The sequence below is a fragment of the Myotis myotis genome, unplaced genomic scaffold (assembly GCF_014108235.1).
Source record: "Myotis myotis isolate mMyoMyo1 unplaced genomic scaffold, mMyoMyo1.p scaffold_m19_p_2, whole genome shotgun sequence".
NCBI lineage: Eukaryota > Metazoa > Chordata > Mammalia > Chiroptera > Vespertilionidae > Myotis > Myotis myotis.
In genome coordinates, this window is record NW_023416324.1 from 24,033,634 (window position 1) to 24,055,508 (window position 21,875).

Here is a 21,875-nt window from a genome sequence, read left to right on the forward strand (position 1 = left end):
ACTTCATAACTGTAATGTTGCTACTGTTATGAATTGTAATGTAAATGTCTGATATGCAGGATGGTCTTAGGCGACCCCTGTGAAAGGGTCATTCGACAGCCAAAGGGGTCGCGACCCACAGGTTGAGAACCGCTGCTCTAAATGAACTATGTTGGGGGTCCACGCTGTCCTGAGGTCAAAGACTGACCTCAGGTGCTCAGGGGACCAACTGAGCCTGGAAACAGCTGTGCCCACTGACTGCTGACCATGCCTAGGGACCAAGTGTGCCCAGGAGCCAGCTGTCCCGGGAATGACTGTGCCGATGGAGTGACTGTGCCCAGGGAGCCCCTGTGTGCCAGGGCTGACGGTGCCCAGGAACAGCTGTCCTCAGAAACCCTTGAAGGACTCACTGTGTCTGGACTGCGGCTCATCTGTGCCCCGGGACTGACTTTGCTTCCTCTGACCACCCAAGGGCTCACTGGCCCCAGGGGCACGCACCCCAGGGACTGATTATGCCAGAGAACGTCTATGCTCAGAGGCTGACTGTATGTAGCCGGACTGTGCTCAGAGACCGTTTTGGGGAGCAGCTGTGTTCAGAGACTAGCATTGCCCAGTGACCAATGATGTCCAAGGACAGCTGTACCTGGCAAACCAGGTGAGCCCAGGGACTGCCCTGCCTGGGGCTGGACGAGGCCCGAGGATGCACTGTTTCTGGAGATCTAAGACCCCCTGTGCCCGGTACCAACCCCGCCCAGGGACTCTGGTGGGAGGCAGAGGCTCTTCTGCATGGAAGTGGAGTCATGCCTGGCGTAGTGCTGCCCAGCTGCCTGGCACCACGCCTGTGCGAGGGCCTCTGGCAGCAGCTCTTCTTCTGGGACAGTGGGAGGGGACCCCCTGCTCTCAACGCAGGCAACCTCAGGCTTTCCATTTTGGAGCCTGGTGACCCGAGAAGGAGAGGACACAGAGCTATGAGCACCTATTGTGTGTCAGCACCGGCTTGGTCCTTCCTTCTCATGGTGTCATTTCATCCCAGGACAACCCCATGAACGGAGGTTCTCAGAGGTGGAAATTCTTTTCTGGTCTCTCTGACTCCAGAGCTCTTAGCCATGTTGTATTCTGCCCTTAGACTGTGAGCTTCCCATAATCCACATTGCCTTCCCTGAGAAGAGGGAGAAACGGGCCTGTCCCCATCTTACAGAACAGGAAACTGAGGAAGGAGCAGACCCAGACTCTAGTCTGCAGTTGGCAAGTTCAACCTGCTCGTGCCAGTGGCCCTGACTTCTCAGGCAGGAGAAGGGCACTTGGCAGGCCTGGGAGGAAGGGCTTCCTGCGGGCTGCATTCCTGGTTGCTGTCTTGGAGGCAAACAGCCGGGGTGCGGAGGCCGCCTGTCTCGTCACAAACCCCCTTTCATGATGCTCAACAAGGCTGCTTCAGAGCCCGGACTCGGCTGTGCAAACACGCACATCTGGGCTGCTGGCTGGAGCTGGGCAGCGGAACTCCCCCACAGCTGGCCAGCTGCTCCTGACCTTCTGGACAAAGGAAGCTTTAGCTTCCTCCTAGGGGACTTGGGGCTCTGGAGGGTACAGCCCTTACCCAACCCTCCACGGGGCACAGTCCTGTCTGGCTGCCGCCTGTCATTTTCATCAGGACTGGAACTCTGACGCTGACAGCATTTCCTGCTGAGGGCATGCCCCTCTTCTCCCTCCAGGGCAACACCCAGCCAGACGGGGAAGCAGAGCAAAGGCTGTGGGCAGAGAGGGACTTGAGTTGTGGGCACAGAAGCCCCTGAGCAGCCCTCGCTGAGCAGTCTCACCCCATCCTCATGGAGCTTGTAGCTTCATGGAGGAGAAAGTCACCAACGAAATAATCATGAGAAACAATTGTGAATGGCAACAAACTCTTACATAGTGTTTTTCAGATGTCAGGTACTGTCTTTTGGGTGCTTTACATATTTGAACTCATTTTATCCTTATAAAAACCCTATGAGGAAGATACTGTTATTATTCCCATTTTACAGACTAGGCAATTGAGGCACTGAGAGGTTAAGTAACTTGCCCAAGGCCACACAGCTAGTAAGTGGAAGAGCCAGAATTTGAACTCCGGTAGTATGCCTTCTCCTTCTCCTTCTCCTTCTCCTTCTCCTTCTCCTTCTCCTTCTCCTTCTCCTTCTCCTTCTCCTTCTCCTTCTCCTTCTCCTTCTCCTTCTCCTTCTCCTTCTCCTTCTCCTTCTCCTTCTCCTTCTCCTTCTCCTTCTCCTTCTCCTTCTCCTTCTCCTTCTCCTTCTCCTTCTCCTTCTCCTTCTCCTTCTCCTTCTCCTTCTCCTTCTCCTTCTCCTTCTCCTTCTCCTTCTCCTTCTCCTTCTCCTTCTCCTTCTCCTTCTCCTTCTCCTTCTCCTTCTCCTTCTCCTCTCCTTCTCCTTCTCCTCCTCCTCCTCCTCCTCCTCCTCCTCCTCCTCCTCCTCCTCCTCCTCCTCCTCCTCCTCCTCCTTCTCCCTCAATACTCACCCAAAGATATACTTACTGATTTCAGAGTGAGAGGAAGGGAGAGAGAGAGAGAGAGAGAGAGAGAGAGAGAGAGAGAGAGGGAAACACCAATGTGAGAGGGAAGCATTGAGTGGTTGCCTCTTGCACATGCCCTGACTGGGGACTGAACCCACAATCCAGGTATGTGCCCTGATAGGGAATCAAACCCATGATCCTTTCATGTATGGGAAGGCACTCAACCAACTGAGCCACACCAGCCAGGGCAGTGTGCATTCTTAACAATGAGGCATATTTACAAAGCACTTAAGGGCAGTAGCAGGGAGTTGGGGTGGGGAGTGGGGATGTCACTGGGGAGGGAAATAGGCTGTGAGCTTAGGGAAGATCACTTTGGCTGCTGGGTAGAGGCTCCACATAGAGAGATGATGGCAGTGTGGCCTCTGGTAGGGCAGGGCAGTGGACATGGGTTTGGGCGAATAGCGGTACCTGGCAACTGAGTGGGTGTGAGGGTGAGAGTAGAGCTGGGGATTTCACCCTGTGTTTGGGGGGTGAGTCAGTTTGGCCCTAGGCACCCTCTTCACCTGCCTGGCAGGACCACCTTGCCTCTCCTGCCTCCGAGAGGGGTGGCCTGTGGGACATGTGTTGGGCCAGCCATCACTTTTGTGCTCCAGCTGCCAGGAGCATCCCTGAGGGCTCAGGGGAGAGAGGGTCCGTGGTATCGTGTTTGGCATCCAATTGGCATCAAACACGATTAAAATCCTGACTCTTCCTCTGAAAAGCTGTGATGTTGGGAGAATCACTTACATCTCAGAACCTCAATTTTTTCTGAAATTGGGGAAATGATGCCTCCCTCGCAGGGCCGTAAAGACAGTGACGGGGAGGACTGGGTAGGCCTGGACACTGGTCTCTAAGATGTCAGGTGATGCTGGACATGCCTGCTGCATGGGGCTACTAGCTCCTGCTCTGGGCTGTGAGCCCCCATGGGAGGTAGACAAGCTGGCCCGCCCGGCCTGGCAGGTGGAGAGCACTACTGCCTGAGGTTAGCACCGGGAATGAGCTGGCCAGAAAGGGCATCGCTCATTCATTCCCGGCCTTTCTCTCATTGAACAAACGCTTAACTGAACATCTACTAAGTGCCAGACCCTGTGCAGGGGCTGCAATATGGTGATGAAGCAAGGTCTGCAGAGTCCCCCCAAAGCCCACTTTACAGTGGGGGCTGTGGATAGGGTACCAAGTAAAACACATCAACAGAGAGGGTTGCAGCAGGTGTGCACGAAGACAAAGCCCAGTGATGTCAGAATGATGGGGGAGGGGCTCCTTTAGATGGGTGGCCAGGGGTGGTCGGGGAGGTCCCCCTAAGATAGCGCCAGGTGAGCTGAGGCCTGGCTGATGGGTAGACGCCAGCCTAGAGAAGCCGAGGGACCACTGGCCGGCTTAGGTGCCTAGTGAGAAAGGAGGAGTGGGGAGCAGAGACATCGAGAGGGAGGAGAAAGGCCAGCTCTGGGGCTTTGCAGGCCCTTTTAAGGAGTGTGAACTTTACTCTAAGAGCGATGGGAAGCCTTTGAAAGGATTAAAGTCAGGGCATGGCATAATCCGGTGCACGGGTTGAAAAGGTTACTTCAGTTGCCGTGCAGAGAATGGACTGAATGGAGAAAAGAATGCCGATGGCTGTCCATCTCCGGCTCCCACTTCTGCCCTGGTTCCCCCCGCCACCTCGGGGACCACCTCGTCAGCGTAGGCATTACCTGCTCTCCACACGCCCCCAACCATCTTCCTGACCAAGGGCCCCCGATGTGCCAGGGCCTCCAGAGAGCACCAAGACCCCTGAGGCAGAGGCCTTGCTGGCTGACCCAGGCTGATGGGCTGGAAGCCTGCAGGTGGGGAGCCAAGTGCAGGGACAGTGGGCGTGGGCCTGGGTGCCCTGCCTGCTTCCACCGCCACGCAGGGCAGGCCCCCCACCCCCACCCCACATGGGGCTTTTGAATTAAAAAGTCTTAACTTTTTCTTTTAAATGGCAGCTCTGTGTACTGTACATGGTAATTAATACATTAGCATTTATGCAAAATACCATCACAGCCGGGCTGGTATGTCAGCTGCCTTCCTGAGCTGCAAAAATGTGAGCGCCCCGAGGTACCTCAGACAGGCTCCCGCCCCTAGCAGAAGCTCCGTTTGACCTGCCCCATGCACGAACGTGTCTCAGGGAATGTGTCTGCATGTGTGTATCTGTGTACCCAGCCAGTGTATATGCTTCCTCTTGTGAGGGTCTGTGGGTATGCATATGTGTCCTTGTGTGTGCGTGCACATGTGCTGCCTGTGTTCATATGAGTGTGTGCCTGTGTCTGTGTGTATCTTTGTGTTAGTCTGGATATGACTGCATAGGAGTGTGGTTTTATATGTGTGCATCTCTGAACATGTGTGTGTGTACATGTCTGCGTGCATATGTGCATGTCTCTGTGTATTTGTGACTGGCTTGTGGGCATGTATGTATGTGTCTGTGCACGTCTGTATGCATTGATGTATGTGTGCCTGGGTACATGTTTGTGTGTGCTGGTGTGCATCCGTGTAGGTTATGCATGCACATGTGCACAAATATCTAAGTTCATGTTCATATGTGTACATCAGTGGATGCTCACATGTGTCTCTGTGTGAGTCATTAGGTGCACTGTGGGGTCTGCTAATTGTGTATGTGCATCAGTGTGTCAGTGGGATGAGGTGTGTGTCTGTATGTTTGGATACACTCCTGTTCATTCCTGTAGATGTGGAAGTGTGTGTGTGTGTGTTGTATGATATGCTTGCTAGAGTGGTTCTGAAAGGAAACTGTAATGCAGTGGAAAGAACAGCCCACTGGAAACAGTGACATCTGGGCTCAAACCTGCCTCATCCTTTTCTAGCTCTGCAACCTTGGACAGTCTCTCTACCTTCTGTACCTCAGTTTCCCCATGGGACTGATGAAACCCAGCATTCCTATAATAATGATAATAAATATTCACTGGGCACAGGACGCCCTGAAGTTGAAGAGCTCCCTGTGCAGCGGGAGAGCTGAACCCGCGGACAGGCAGTGACCAAGGTTAGTAGGGCGAGCACAGGGGGCTCAAGGACCGTTGTTTTGCTCTGAGTGGTTGACAGGGCTTTGGAGGAGTTAGGGACAGTTTCTCTGAGGAGGTGATGGTTGAGCGGAATCTTGGAGGATGAGCAACGCAGTTACCCAGATGAAGGAGCCGAGAAGAGCGAGCCAGCGGGGGGGATACAGACATGGAGCCGTGACACCGCCTGGCCCATTCACGGTGGCTGGAGACCAGGCTACAGTTGCAGGAAGGGCGGGGGAGCAGATCCTGTGCATGTCTATTGAGGATGGTGGGGAGCCAGTGAAGGCCTTTAAGGAGAAGAGGGTCAGGGTCAGAGCAGAAACACCACGCTACCTTCTGCAGGGAGGCGGGGCAGAGGCTGTATCATAAAAGATCTTGAGTGTCAGGCTGAGGAGCATAGATTTGTTTTCCCCCATAAGCAATGTGGAGCCACAGAAGGCTTTTAAGCAGTGGAATGGCTGGTGAGCTTTGTGTGTTATAGAGATCACCGTGGGTACTGAGACTAGATTCTGAGGGAGGCAGGGCTAAGAATAGAGACCAGCAGTGGGGCCTCTTGTGGCTTAGTGTGGGGTCATGACCATGCTGCCATACCCCTGGGATGTATCTTAAGGAGTGGGGTGCCAAGCCCGTTTACATTAGGGTAGGCACAGAGTAGGCACGGGGACCCTGGTTTCAACCCTGAGCCCTGCCATATCTTGCTCTGTGACCTTGACTTGGCCAAGTCAACTAGCTTCTAGGGCTTTAGGTGGTGCTTGGGTAAAGAGAACCAGCGGGGGTGATCCAGGAAGAAAGGGGGGGTGTTGGGAAGGACCTTGTGTCACTTACCTCTTTGGGGGAGAGTCCCCTCAGGGGATGGGAGGGCCAGGAAGGGGGGCAGCCACCTCCATCCTTCCCTCTGGGTGGCAGGAGGGTGAGTTCGAGGACACGGGCGAGCTCATGTATTTTCATGCCGTGGCCTCGACACTCAAGCCCCGCAGTCCCAGCTCACGGCGGCTGGGAGGCTGCTCTGGGGTGGGCTGACCGCGCCCGCAGGCAGACACTCTGCTATTGTTCAAAATGGAATCGGTCCCAGGAAGCCCGGAGCCTGTGGAAACTGCTATGAGTTTTGCAAAACAGCTCCGAGGCGGTAAAGCATGTCAGAAGGATCAGAGGCGGAAACCCTATTTAGAAGCTCCACGCTGGACAGGCATGAGGTGCCTGCAGAAAGGACGGGACAGTGGCTCAGCCCTAAATGCCCTTCCCTGTAGCCTACGGGGTGTGTGTGTGTGTGCCCAGCCCCTGCAGAGAGGAGCCCTGCAGCCCCCGGGCTCAGCTTCTGTCCATTCACCTGGCCTCAGGTTGAACCCCTCGCAACACATCCCCTCCTTTCCCAATGTATCTATATATTTTTTTCTTTTGAAAGCAGCTTCATCATTTTGTAAAAAAGGATACATACGCGCATTGCCAACATTTCAGACAAGATGGAAAAGTTCAAAGAAAAATGTAAAAATCACCTCAGATTTCACCATCCAGAGATAACCACGCAGCATTTTGGTGAATGTCCTTCCAGACTTTGCTCGGTGCATAAATACACACAAATAGATTCCATGTATGCAATTCTACCCCGAGCGAGATCAGACAGCACATGCTGTTCTGTCACCTGTTTTCTTCCCCACTCAGCAATATGTCACGGACGTCCTTCATGTCAATACATATAGATCCATCTCGTAATTTTAATGCCTGTGTTATATGTATGGCTAAACCGCACTCCACTTACCCAGGCCCCGGCTGATGGCTATACATGTTTCCCCAATTGTTTTGCTCTTATTAACATCCCTGCAGTCAACGTCAATGTATATATATCTCTGTGCATTGCATTCATTCATTCATTCATGCTATAAATGTTTATGGAGTGTGTGCTACATACCAGTCTAGTGCCAGGTTGGGGATAGAAATGATGAATAAAACAACGCGGTTGGTGCCTGCTTTTACAGAGTTTATGATGTAGTGGCAAGACAGGACACCCAGCCCCTGCCAGCAGGCCAGACAGTAACTTTTTGCCATGGGCTTGTGTCTCAAGGATTTACACAAATAACTACCCAATGAACAGGTGTTACGGAGTGCAAAGGAGAAGTGCCCGTGGGACGAAGGAAGTGTACGGGCTGTGCGAGAATAAGAGCGGGTCACTTAGGCAGGGGAGGTGGGAAGGAGATGACATGCAGGTTGACAGATGAGTGTACAAGAGGCAAGGTTAGGGGTGGAGGGGGAAGGGATGGGTGGGTACAGAGGGGAGCCAAAAGAGGAGTTCAATTAGAAGGAGAGTTGTTTCAATAATTAACATACAGGAAATTCCTGAAAATGAAATGGTTGGGTCATGGGGTGAGCAGAGTTTGCATGTAGTCTCACTTTGTAAGTTGCTCTTCACGAAGGTTTTACGAATTTACGATCCTGTCAAGGGTACATGAGGGGATGCCATGGAGATTAGGGTTCAGCATAACACTTGCGCACAGGAAGCGAGCTGGCCGCTGTGTTTGCCATTATTATTACAATTATCTTCGCCAATCTAGTCAAGAAAAGTAATATCTCATTTTTGTTTTTAACCAACGTGTCTCTTTTTGACTTTGCAGGAAATTGAGCTGTTGAGGGGAAATGAACTATCTTTCTTTCTTAAGTCACCTTTGTCAGACACCTTCCTGTGCCCCTTGGACATGTCCAGGTCCTTGGCCTGTAGTCCCTTTGTCCCAGCAGAGGCCCTGGAACTTCGAGGCAGCTCCACGTTCCGTGTGGCTCTGGGTTCCCCGTGGCAGGTGCCAATCAGAGAGGAGGGTGTTTTGAAACCTGGGTAGGATGGGTGCCATGCCCGTGGGGAGTGACCTGCAGAGGCCCCGGAGGCAGAACCCACGTGCCATTAGGGGCGCTTAGAGATCCCAGGTGCTCCTGGATGATAGTAATGCAGCTATCTGAATATTAACAGCATGGCCATTAATATTAATGACAATAATAAACAAGTGCGAGGGTTATTTTGAGAGAGGGCTGCTGCTCCAGCTGTTGCCTCCCTTCTTGAAGAAGCTTCCGAGGTTCTCTGCCTTCCTCTCCCCGGACCTGGTGCAAGACTCAGTGCCATCCTCATGCGCTCTGCTTGGGCAGGGGCAGAGCCAAGGGCACCTCCAGCACTTTGGACTGTAGGAGAATCAATGCGGGAAATCCCCGTGCGAGGGGCCCGGGGAGCGGTGCGGGGCTGCGTATGGGCAGCCAGCTGTGAAGACTCCACTGCTGACCCTCCTGGGCATCAGGCCCAGCCTCGACGTCCCATGAGGAGCCCGGGCAGGGGGCTTGCAAGGGGCCAGTCTCTTGCAAAGGTGGCTGGAGGAATTACCCTGCTAAAGTGGTCATGAATTATAGAAAGGGCGAGGGGGGAGGAAGACCCAGAAGATCATATGTGTAAATACACTGGAGCGGCGGCCAGACATAAAAGCCAGCCACCGAGCTCTTGTACCCACAGCGCTCCGTCCCTGCGACCCACTCGTGCCAAGTGCACAGCGAGTCGCTTGCAGCCTCCTCCTTCAAAGGATTTGTTAATAAGTCAATGACGGAACATCTAAAGGGGAAAAATATTTCTCTTTATAGTAGGAGATAATTGTCCCAGGAAAAAAAATAAAAAACAACAAACCTTTAATTACAACTCACATGGAGAAAGCTTGATTTGTGGGCCGAGCCCAAATGCTGAGGAGCTGGATGTAAAATATTTGTAATATTTAGGGAACCTAGAGTTTTACATAAAAGTAAACAGCATTGCCTGAAGGCACAATTTCCAGCAACACAATAAAATGTGCAGTGAATTTATGGCGGCCATCCATTAGCTCTTACCAAGGCAACGTCGCCCCTATCTGTCGTCCATCATTATAATAGAGGGTTAATGCACCGAATTTACATAAAAAAGTCATATTGTCTGCATGAATTATTTACACTCGAAGCTGTTTTTACAGCTTGGTTTCAAGCTGGATTCTGGGAGAGATTCTGCCAGTAAATTACTCTGTGGAGACCTGGTTCTATAACTGCGCCCGGAGCCGGCAATGAAAAGAAAGGAAAATGGGCAGGCCCTGGCGGGTCGTTGGTGCTGACGCCTCTCGGGTGGGGGCCGGAGGCAGCGGTAGAGGCTTTAGGAGGCTGTTGGACTTTGCTGAGGATGGGGCTCTGTCTCTGGGCCCGCGGCTTCATGTTTGCTGCCCAAGCTGCCCCGGTGGGCAAAGGCGGTTTGGGCCCACGAAATCACAACGATTACTAGAGGTGTCCACGGGCTCTTGGTGGCTGAAGCCAGAGGTCTTTCAGGGATCAGGGTCCTTTCAGGGAGAGGAACTGCTGTATTTGTTGGAGCAGGGGCCTAGCTCAGCAGTGTGAGCATTACAACCTCCTCATCCCCATTGTACAGATGGGGAGACTGAGGCCTCAAGAGGCACCTATTCAGGAAGCAGGAAGCTCATTCATCCCCGGTGGGCCTGGGGAATGTGGAACCTAGAGACACTTCAGATTCGGGGAGAGCGGGGCTGGGATGGGGCATCCTTGGGGGACACAGAGTGGTCATTCCTCCTATCTCAGCCTTTACGTTTCCTAGGACCTGTTGTGAGTGGAAGGCAGTTTTAGTGGTTGGGTTGGGTGAGCTGCTTTGTGGCACTGGGTTCTTAACTTCTCTTCCTTTTAAGGTTTGGGGTCCTGGGGAGAACTGCCCCTGCTTCCTGGTGATGTGGAGCTATGGGAGGCTGGTCATGCAGTGGAAACATGCCTGGATTTTTAATTCCACGCCAGCTATGTGGACTTGGGCAAGCCTTCTGGGGGCTCAATTTCCGCATCTGTAAAATGGGATTTCTACTCCCTAGTTCTCTAGCCTCCCCCAAATGACGAGAAGCTCAAAGGTGATCACATGTCTGGGCGGTGTGTGATGTGTTACGAGCAAGGTTACAGGTGACAGCGGTCAGCAAAGGGAGTCTTGAGATTTGGGTTGATAGAGGGACAGATGGAAAGAGAAGGCCAGACAGTCCGACATACACATAATAGAATCCCAGACAGAGAGAGAGGGAGAGACAAAGAGCAAACACACAGAAACAAAAGAAAGGGGGTGAGATGGAGAGGAGGGCAGAGGTGACTGTCACGGAGAGACAAGAGCCAGGAGAACTCAGGGTGCCCGCGGCTCTGACCTCCTGGAGCCCAGAGGATGTTTTCCTGGCCAGCGATGAGGGTGGCAGGATGGCGTCTGCCCTGGGGCCAGGGCTGCCTCTTGGCTGGACCCTCTCTCTCCATCCAGGCCAAGAAAGGCCTGGGCTTCCTTCTGGCCTGTGGGTTCCTGCCTTTGCTCCCTCTGCTTTTCTACAGCACAAGGAAGCCCGAGCCGGTGCCAGCCTGCGCCCGCCCCTCCCCCAGCACCTGGGACGGGTATGTGATTGTCGCTGCTGCACTCCCAGGTCTCCCGCTCCTGGAGCAGTCATAGCAGGTCCCAGGGGCCTGGAGACAACAAATGACTCCCCGCTGACGGGTTGCTGGCTGCCTCCTGCCTGCCAGCCCGTTCCGCTGCACACCGCAGATAATCATGTAAAGCCAGGGAGCCCTCCTGCCCGTGCCGGTGTGATTTAAACCTGAACTTTGCTTTGCTTTCATCCCCCGGAGAAGCCAGATTTAGATGATAAATTTCTCTGTCTCCCTGGGAACATGCACACACGTGTGCACAGACGCACACCTGCACACACACATAAAGGCGCTCACACATTGTGAAGTCCCCATGCGTGAATACTTGCACACAAACGTGTCCACCCCATTTGCAAATCACATGTGTATCCATTCACGTAGGGTCCTTTTGTGTGCACACACATGCCATCCAGAGAGCTCCGGACCACAGGCTGGGGCAGGGGGAGTGTGTGGTGGTGGCTGGGGCAGGGGGAGCGCGTGGTGGTGGCTGGAACAGCTGGAACCTGCGGGGTGGGTGCAAGAGGGTGACGGGGACAAGCGGTGCCGAAATTGCAAGAGGCCCTTCAAGTCTCACCCCACCTTGTTGTCTGGAAGAGGGGAATGAGGGAATGTGTGCATGTGTGTGTCTGCGTGTGAGTCCCTGTGCATAAGACTGTGTGCTTAGCGGTAGGTGTTCACAAGTGGGGGTGCCTTTGTTGGGTGCTGAGGTTGATGGCCTGTGGACAGGGGAGAGGGTGTATGGTGCCTTCTGGCTGCGAGGGTCCTGCTGGTTCCGATGCCCTAGCCTCTTTGTGTGATCTGGAGGGTGTGTTTCTGTTAGGTTTGAGTGAGAGGGCTGGTGTGTGTGTGTGTGTGTGTGTGTGTGTGTGTGTGTGTGTGTGCGTGGAGTATGCTCGTGAGCATGTGCATGCCTAGGCGTGTTGTGTGTGTCTGTGTACGTGTGTGTTTGTGTGAGTGCCCTTTTCATAGCAGAGAGGAGGTCTACGTGCCTATGTCTGTGTGGAGTCTAGTGTGAGTGTGTGACGGTGTCTTGGAAATATTCTGGGGTGTGTTTTGTGCAGTGGAAAAATTTGGGGCGAGGACAGGAGGCCATCCTTGCTTAAAACCCTCCTCCCTTCTTACTCCTTCTCTGCTTTAATCTCCATTAACATTGATCACCATTGAACACACCATGTATTTACTTAGAGTGGACCCCCTGACCCGGGGGCATGCATTCCAAGGCCCCCAGTGGGTGCCTGAAACTGCAGATCATACTGCAGCCTACATATACTATGCGTCTCCCTGTGTGCACATTCACATTATGGCTTCTCTTTGGCCCATCTGAACTGCCAGCATCACTACTCCTCGCTGTGGGGCCACTAGTAAGTAAAATAAGGGTTACTTGCACACAAGCACTGTGATACAACGACAGGACAGCCGTCTGATAACTGTGGCTACCGGCAGCGAGTATATACAGTGTGACTCTGCTGGACAAAGGGGAGCGGGGGCCTCAAAGAGACATGCATTTAAAACCCATTAGTTGCTTGTTTCTGGAATTTTCCATTTAATATTTTCAGACCATGGTTGACCACGGATAGCTGAAACCGTGGAAAACGAAACCTCAGGTAAGGGGGGACTGCTGTATCTATTTTGTTTATGGTTTCTCTTTCCCTTGCCAGAATGTGAACGCTAGGAGGGCAGGAATTTCAGCTGTGTTGCTCATGTCTGTACCACCACTGTAAGGACAATCTCTGGCACACAGTGGCACTGGGGATGTTCAATAAATATTTATTGAATGAAGGAGCAAATAACTTAATCACCTTCTTCAAGAGTTCCCTTCAGCGTCACTTCCTTTTTCCCTGGAAATGCGGTTAATCATACAATTACCGTATGTGGACCCGGAGGAGCTGGTATCACCAAAGTGCAGGAAAAGCCAGGTGAGAGGAGAGGTACCTTTACAGAGTGTTGCTTATCTTTCCTGGCACCGTCTTGATGGAGCCCTGAGGGTGGGAGCACAGATTTTAGGGTGTCAGGAAGGGAGGCAGAGAAGACAGAAGGTTTACCAGTGATGGCGAGCCTATGACAAGCATGTCAGAGGTGACACGCGAACTCATTTTTTTTGGTGGATTTTTCTTTGTTAAATGGCATTTAAATATATAAAATAAATATCAAAAATATAAATCTTTGTTTGACTATGGTTGCAAATATCAAAACATTTCTATATGTGACACGGCACCAGAGTTAAGTTAGGGTTTTTCAAAATGCTGACACGCCGAGCTCAAAAGGCTCGCCATCACTGGTTTAGACAGCACTTGGAGGAAGAAGGAAAAATCGTAATTGCTGGGAGAGGCGCTGGGATCCCATGATCACTCCCCTGATGTGGTGACATTGATCAGCCTTCCTGCCAGGGGGGTCCCAGGCGCGCGGTATTTGGTAGCCTCAGCAGGTCTTCTGTTGTTAAGCCTCAGCAGGGTTTGTGACAGGGCGGATCTAACGTAACGGGGGAATGAACATTGATGGGAAAACGGGCTGCCCCGTCCCAGAGCCGCTGGCCATGCCCAGGTGGCTGCTGAGCACTCTGAGCGTCACTTTCCTGATGAAGCCCCAGCCACCCTACTTAAAGCTGCTACCGCCCCCTCCCAGCACCCCATTCCTAGTTCTCCTTTTCCGTTTGTCCTCACCACCCGCCTGCGCACTAAATGACTTAGTCCTTTAAGTTTGCTTTGTGCTGTTGGCCTTCCAGTTGGAGTGAAAGACCTCCCTAGGGATCGGACCTTTGTCTGTTTTGGCCACGGATGTACCCCACGTGCCTCGAAGCATGCCTGGCACGGAGCAGGGGCTGATCCATAGTGACTGAATGGGGGGAGGCTTTCTGTCTCTGGGGCGAGGGCAGGAGTGGACTTGTGAGTGTCCTTTTTATGAATGGGCTTGTGGAGCGAGTGCTCCTGGTGGTGTGACCGTCCAGGCTGTGTTTCAGCTGTGGGGGTGACTGTGTTTGGGAGGAGAGTGAGCTGCTCCCAAGCTCTGTCCTCTGAGGCCCCAGGGGCAGTTTTCTGATGGGCCTCAGGCGCTGGGCACCCTGCCTGGATGTTGTTAAGGTTTGCAAACTGATCCATGGATGGCTTCCGTTGGAATCCCTCAGGGTCCTCTCCTTGACTGGCTGCCTCCGTGGTGGCCACGGGCCTGAGCCCCGGCCCTGGCAGCTTCCTGGGACCACTCCCTCCTTTCCCCAGGGGCAGACCTGGACCCCAGGCTTGAGGGGAGGGTGAGGACTGGTGCTCAGTGATGGAGGACAGCCGTGCTGGTGGCTGGACTCAGCATCTAGAATCTAGATTCTAGATAGTCTGGACACATGATTGGGAGAAGGGGCCTTGGGGTGCCCCTCGACAGGTGGGGATCCTGGCCATTCGGGGTCTAGGAGGCAGCGGGCAGTCCAGAGGCCTCAGGGTTCTGCAGCAGGTGACTGGGTCCTGATGAAGGGCAGGGGAAGAGGGTCCAGGCTGCCTTGTGCTTGGGCTGCGGGGGAGGCAAGGCCCCAGGTGTCAAGAGCTTAGGTTGATGCGCATGCGGAGATCAACCCACTGATCCTGGCCTGGAGCAATGGGCCTGCGCCTCAGCCCGCTTTATGTGGAGGTGGTGGGCACAGAGCCGCCGGGAGATGGGGGTGAGGGGCGGCCACCCCATGATGACAGTATCAGGACCCAAAAGGCACTCAACCAAGTGAACTCGGACTGAGGTCCAAAAGACAAGTGCAGCAGGGCCAGAGACTAAGTCCCCCCGTTAGGCCAACATTTAGGAAATATTGCCTAATGTTGAGCGTCTGCTGTTCAGGGTCAGACAGAGCTCTGCTTAGCTTTCACATCTGCCGGCTGTGTGACCTTGGAAAGGTTATTTAACTTTTCGGAACCCCAGTTTCCTCATAGGCAAAATGGAGGTAGTTTTTATTTCATGGTGGGATTGAAAGGATCGAGCTGTTATCATTCTTGTTATTATTTTATTTAAAAGACTGAACGGATCCAGGAAGGGAAGATTGCCTTGACAGGAATTCACATCATAAAGGCCCCAAATTAGTGTGAGGGCCTGGTATGGAGGTGAAATCGGTGACACTCAGAGACGAAGGCAGGGACCCCTGGAGCCCTCATCGGTTCACCCAAAACAGCTCAGTTCCATCTCAACAGCTCAGTGACTGGTGGGTGAAGAGTATGAGCTTGAGTGGATGGAGCAGAGTCTATATGTCGAGCACCTACTGTGTGCCAGATGCTTCAATACATTGCCTTAATCGTCACACCCTTGTGCACGAGCTATGACAGTCTCCGTTTTGCAGGTGAGCCACGGACTCTCCGGGAAGTTAAGTGACTTGGCCAAGACCAGTGGAGCTGGGATTCAGGCCTGGATCTATTCAATCCTTTCTGTCAGGTCACGCTGCCTCCTAAGACACAGGACAGGGCCTCTCATGGCTTTTGAGGACACGATAGTAGCTGTGAGGGCACAGAGGGACTTCCCATCTGGCCGAACAACAGCCACGAAATGTGCATATGAGTGGAACCAGGTCAGTCTGTAAAGGTCTATGGGGCTCTGCTTTCTACCCTGTTCTGACCAATGTATGCCAAGGATCCAGAAGAAGACATAAGGGGTGCAGGCCTCTAACAGGAGGAGGTGGCAGAACAGAGAAAAGGTCAGATAGCAGAATCAGGACCCCGAAGGATCTCAATGGGCTCTCGTGACAAGGATATGTCACAGGGATAAATGCTGGGGCCCATCTCAACTACAGGGAAGATTGTAGAGAGGAGCAGCTGCTCATAAGAAAGAGATTTAGAAGTCATGGGCCATTAGGCTCATGATGAGTCAGCAAGCTACATTAATAGAGGTATGAGGTTTGGGATAAGGGAGGGGACCACCATCCTGACTTGGGGCAGTCACTATTGTTCATATTTGAAGGTCAGGTGTGCTTTTCTGTTTTTTCTTCAGTTCTTCCTCTTTTTTTGGGGGGTGGAGGTGGGCGGGGGGTTCTTAGAGGAACAGATCCCTTCTAGAGTTTGACCCTTAGGTCCCATCCAGAGCGGCCCTCTGAAATGACACCTTTGAAGCAGAGAATGAAGTTGCAGATTTTCTGAACTTGTATTTGAGCAGCGAGTCCTGGGCCTGATCTTTATGTCACGCTGCCCTCATTTGGGGGAGAGAAAGTGCTGGTCCCTGATGCTCTGACACCGGGAGAGGTCCTCGTCCTCTTGGCCACTGGCCAGGCGCAGCCACCCCCTTCCCAGCTGTCTCCTCCCTGTCTCAGAGGCTTTATCACGGTGGTCAGTGGTTGGCCAGGGCCTGGCAGGGCGGCCTCTCCCAGGCTGGAGGCGGGCAGGAACAGAGAGCCTTGCGGCTGCTCTGCTCGCAGCGGGGCTGGATCCCCGCTTGAGCTGGGGTGTCACCTGCCAAGCGGAATTCGGCACAGGAAGCGCCTGGCTCCAAGGCGCACTGTTTAATGTGGAGGTTCTGTTCCTCCGAAATGCACTTCTCCTGGCAGCTGCAGCGAAGGGAAGCTGTTGAGCTTCCCTCTCATGCCAGAATCACAGCCACTTTTTCCTGAGAAAGAAACAGGGCTGCAGACAGTTTTACTCATTAAAGACTTCTTTTCCTCTTAAATCTGTTTTTGTACAAAAAAAAAAAAATTTTTTTTTTTTTGCATGAACGGAAAAGTAAAACGGATGATATTGAAATAAACAAGGCATTTGTGATAGGAAGGTTAAAGCAGATTGTTGGGGGTGGGGACGGGGGGTTGGCTACGCCCCACGTTTCTGCACACAGGCTGCTCCCAGCCCGGTGAGGGTGGGAGTGAGATTTCAGGACTCTGCTCACCTCCCAGCCCTCGGAGCTGTCTTCTCCAAGTGTCTTGGGGTTTCACCTGGGAAGGGAACTCTCACTTATCAAGAGCCTACTAAGTGCTGGGCGTGGAGTAGGGGTGAGCTCATTCTTTTAGATAAAGGAAGTTGAGGCTCAAATGGATTTGGGCAACCAGTCAGGGATACTACAGAGCTGGGATTTGAACCTCCATCTATCTGACCTCAGATGTCACCCTCTTTTCGCCATACTTTGTTACCCTAAGCAGTTGTGTTTGGAGCTGGGGCTGTACAAGGAGGAGGAGGATGAGAAGAAAGAAGATGGAGGAGCGGACATCCTGCCTGGCGAGATAACACAAGATGCTGACCACTGTGAGTGAACTAGGCCCCAGGCGCTGGGTCCTGACAAATACGGGTGGGTGATCTGGGGGAGGGTATGGGGTGTGGATGGGTTTGGTTGGATAACCAGGATGGGCTTCCTGGAGGGGGCAGGTCCTGGCCTTGCAGCAGTGTGAGCACAGGCAGGAAAGGTGAGAGCCGCCTTGGGTGTGAGGAGGTAAGTCAGGGTGGGATAGTGATGGTTGTAATGAGAATATAAGTATTGAAGTGCAAGGAGGGGATCCAGTTGGGGAGTCTGTTGCAAAGGCAGAGCCCTGAGCTGGGAGGCAGGGGTCTGGGTCTTGCCCTGGCTCTGCCACTGGCTTGCTGTGAGATCGTGGGCAAGCCCCTTTCCTCTCAGGGCCTTGGATTGTCTGCCCATAAAATGATGGAGTTGAACCCAAGGATCCCCAACGTAGGGTCCCAGGAAGAGAGAAGGTGACAGCAGGATCTAAAAAGCCTTCTTAGCGTCAGAATCATGAAATGTTAGTGCGAAAAGGAATCATCGTCTGAACCACCTTCCTTTATGTCTTAAAGGGTGAGTATTTGTTTTCCAGGTGAGGGAAGGGAGGTGGGAGAGAGAAGAAAGGGCATTTCCGGCGGAGGGTATAGTGTGAGCAAAGGCACGAATGATGTTGAATAAATAACTCCGTGGGTGGAGGAAGAGCCAAGCGCTCAGACAGGTGAGGGAGGTGGGGCCAGACCTTGGAGGACCAAGAGGCTTCGGTTCCGTCCTCTGGGCCATGGGAGGCCATTGAAGGGGTGGGACACACTCCGAGGGGCAGTTTTGAAAGATCGCTTTGGCAGTTTCCTTGATGATGGATTAGACAGGGGCTGGCGGTGGGTCCAGGCAAGGACGAGAGCAGAAAGACCGGTGAGGAAGCTCTGGAGAGAGGGTGACCGTCTGAGCAGGGAGCAGAGTGGGTAGGTTGAGGACAGCCTCTGCTCCAGAGGAACAGATAGGGCTTGGCGATTGATTGGATGTGGGGATGGTCAGGGGGAGGGAGAGTCAGGACTCCCAAGTTCCTCGCTTGGCAATATTCACTGAGACAGGAAACACAGGAGGAGGGATAGGCTTTTCTGGGGGAAAGATGATGAGCTCAGTAATGGATTAGGTGAGTTTGAGGTATCAATAGAATATGCATGTAATGGCTTTTTCTTTCTTGTTTTCATTCATTCATTGAGCCATTTATTGAGCACTTACTATGTGCCAAGCATAGCTGGGTACCACCTTCCTGGAGCTGTCCATCTAGGCAGTTTTCCTAAGCTGAACCTGGGTCTGCTGGATTTCTACCCACTGGCTTTCTTCTGCCCTCAGGACCTCTCAGGAGGGTACCGTCCTTCAGAAACCGGTGAGCGTGGCTCCCCACATCACCTCTGGCTCAGGGAACATGGAGCTGTGGAGAGAAGGCGGACTTCAGACAGTTGTAAAGAGATGGATTTCAGCCGGAGTGCCTCTCTGTGCGGCCTCATTTGTTAAGTGGGTTTAATAAAACCTCTCTGACAGGCAGTGGTGTGCTAGAGTTGGTTCCTACTAGCTTTTTTGTTTTCATATTCAATATTATGTTAATTTCAGGTATACAGTCTAGGGCAGCGGTTCTCAACCTGTGGGTCGCGACCCCTTTGGGGGTCGAACGACCCTTTCACAGGGGTCGCCTAAGACCATCGGAAAACACATATATAATTACATATTTTTACAGTAGCAAAATTACAGTTATGAAGTAGCAACGAAAATAATTTTATGGTTGGGGGTCACCACAACCTGAGGAACTATATTAAAGGGTCGCGGCATTAGGAAGGTTGAGAACCGCTGGTCTGGGGCTAGACATTTATATAACTCATGAAGCGATTCCACCGTTACTAGTAAGCCTCGTACCCACCACACACAGTTATCACAGCATCATTGGCTTATTCCCTATGCTGTTCTCCCATTGGCTTAGAGAGCTCATGGAGGGCGTCCCTTCCCAACTCTGTGTTCAGTGACATCGCACTGGTAGCCTGCAGTGGACCCTGGTGGGAACATTGACACCACAGGAATTGGCAAACGCTATAAACCCGGGCTTGCCTTTTCTTCCAGATCCCTGGCTGGCACATATTTACCAGCATCCCACTGCTTACACAGTGATGGTTAGGTGGATGGGTGTTGAGCACCTGGTCCTACGTAGGCACACACACAGGGGGTACGTCATAGCGTGACTACCTTCTGCTTTGACATTTCCCTTGTGCGGGAAAAACTACTGTTTCATTTGTTCAGAATAACAACTCCCCTTTAACCAGGGGCTGTCCCCTCTCTTATCTCAGACCACGGGGTTCCAGAGAAAGCTGCCGTCTCCCCTCGGCCATCACAGAGGGGTGGAGGGAAAGGCACGAGGATTTCGGAGTCTCATGAATCTAGGTTTGAATCTTGGCTCTGCCGCCTGCTAGCTATGTAATAACCCTGGGCAAGTTTTTTAATCACCCAGAGCCTCAATTAAGTCACCTGTAAGCCGAGGATGGACAAGCCTCCCTCATTAAGTTGTTGTGAAGATGAAATGAGGTAATGGGTGTGTGGGTGCACAAGGACCTGGCACCAAGGCCTCAGTTTCAGTGAAAGCTTGACCAATGCTGGCCTCCTCCCCTACAACCTCCTGTGTGGACCGGGGAGACAGCTCTGACGACGGGGGCTGGGGGAGGGAGGAATTAGGGCTGCATCCTTGGGAGAGATGCTGGCTGGTGGAACATGTAGGCCGGGAGAGGCTGTGGGCTATAGGACCCTCCAAATGTATTCCGAGAGCAGTGGAGGGGAACTCCCAGGCCGCAGTTCACGCTTGCAGGGCCCTCACCTGCAGATCAGCAGATAGACTCCTATCACCCGCTCGGCTTGTGGCTTTCTGGGGCGGCTGCGGCAGCCTGGGCTGAGCTGATTTACCACCCCAGCCCCAAGCAGATTAAATCACCCAGAGTCATTTGAATTTTACCCGGCCTTGTCACACAAATCTTAGAAACTGCTGTCTGGCAAGAAAACTTTGTACTTTTTGGAGGAAGTTTCAGAGCTCTAGAAATTGAGGTGAAGTCGGGAAAAGGAGGTGGTGCCAGGGGCTTCTGTATCTTCAGGTCAGGCCTGAGCTGGGGAGTGGAGGAGGAGGAAGGCGCGCACGTGCGTGCGTGTGTGTGTGTGTGTGTGTGGAGGGGGGGGACATATTGAAGAGGCCTCTGGGGCAATGTCATCATGTTGTCTCTGGCTGTGTGACATAGGGCAAGTCACGTAACCTCTCTGAGTGTCAGACGATTATTGTGAAGGTCAAAAGGGCCAGCTTGTGTAAAGGGTTTTTGCAGACTTTCATCAGTTCTGTGATTATTCATGGGCAGAACAGACACACTCTTATATGAGTAAGTTATATATGGCCGTGGTTGCCATGTGTTGAGCAGGGAGTATGGCCTCTGGAGCTCAACGAGAGGGGGCTCGTATCAGAGGTCTGGGGTTTGACTTGGGCCTTAAAGGAAGCCCAACACCCAGGAAAGTGAAGCGGAAGAGATTGTAGTGCAATTGGTTGTTGTCAGTGCCCCATCCATCTCCAACAGCGAGTGTGTGTGGCTCTGGAGATGAATCCTGATTGGCTGAGCCAGTCAAAATAATCCACCCGCTGCTACCTTGGCATGTTGGTTGGTTGGTTGTAAACCAATCCGTAGACATATTCCCCTGGTCATAGGGATTGGTTTAAGTTGGCCTGATCAGACAAGAGGCCTAGAACTTTTGTTAGAGGCCGAGGAAAGACATCCAATCTCTCTGTCTGTATTCAGATGAGGAAGCACAAGGCCCTAAATCCTGGCAGTCATTTTGTGACTAGGAACACCATGTGAGACTACTGTCAACATGGGAGGTGGGAAGAGGCTAGAAAATCACAAAAAATGGCATCCCAGTCCTGCTCAAACTGTGCCTGAAGCCATTGCATCTGGACTACTTAGTCGAGTGAGCTAATATACTAGTATCCACTTTTTAAACCAGTTAGGATTTCATGTTTGTATTCCTTGCAACTGAAAGCTGGTAAAGGAGCCGCTGAAGGGCGCTGTGACAGTAACCTGGGAGTGGGACCTACTGAGCCGTAGGCAGGCCGCTAGTGAGGAGAATGTCTTGGCTGGAGTGAAGGGCAGGGAGGGGTGTGATGGGCGGGGCAGCAGGTGGCTACGGGAAATAAGGCTAAAGGGAAGCTTGGAGTTGAATGACGAAAGGGCTATGACACAAGTTTAAGAGTTTGCACTTGATTCTGTTGGTAATGGGGAATAATGAAAGATTGTGAGCAGGGGGAGTGATAGAGCCATGTGAACAGTGGTATTTTGGGAAGATCAACCTATGAGTGGGATATAGGTTGGGTTGGAAGGAGAATTTGGGGGCAGAAATTAAAAAAATATTATTTCCTGATACCATACATAATGTTCGCATTTTTTTCACTTAATTCTTACAACAACCTCTCTTTTTATTTTTTAAAACTGTGTTTCAAAGATCTTGAGTAACTTGACTAGATTATGTAGTTAGTAAATGGAAGTCAGGACTTGAACACAGATCATCTGACTTGAGGCTCTGCACTCTAATTTCTCATGTTTGTGATAAAACAGATGACAAATTAATATGGGCCAGACTAGAATAGTGGTCACAGGAGTAGGAAGGATGGACAACAGGCATTAGGCTGGTGAAACCCTAGATGTATTCTTATTAGACTAGAGTCAG

The 21,875-nt window shown here is 52.3% G+C and overlaps 1 long non-coding RNA gene across 3 annotated transcripts in view; it reads left to right on the forward strand.

The window, feature by feature from the left end:
- Positions 1 to 18,680, forward strand: part of LOC118677241 — a 51,298-nt gene extending 32,618 nt beyond the window's left edge. Inside the window, exons 1-5 of one of the 3 annotated variants that reach the window (XR_004974354.1) lie at positions 14,445 to 15,285; positions 15,378 to 15,510; positions 17,062 to 17,164; positions 17,532 to 17,708; positions 18,489 to 18,680. This is a non-coding gene — a long non-coding RNA (uncharacterized LOC118677241). Of the gene's footprint in view, positions 1 to 14,444; positions 15,286 to 15,377; positions 15,511 to 17,061; positions 17,165 to 17,531; positions 17,709 to 18,488 lie in introns of those variants that run through there. The other 2 variants (XR_004974353.1, XR_004974355.1) reach the window with 2 other exon arrangements.
- Positions 18,681 to 21,875: the final 3,195 nt, after the last annotated feature.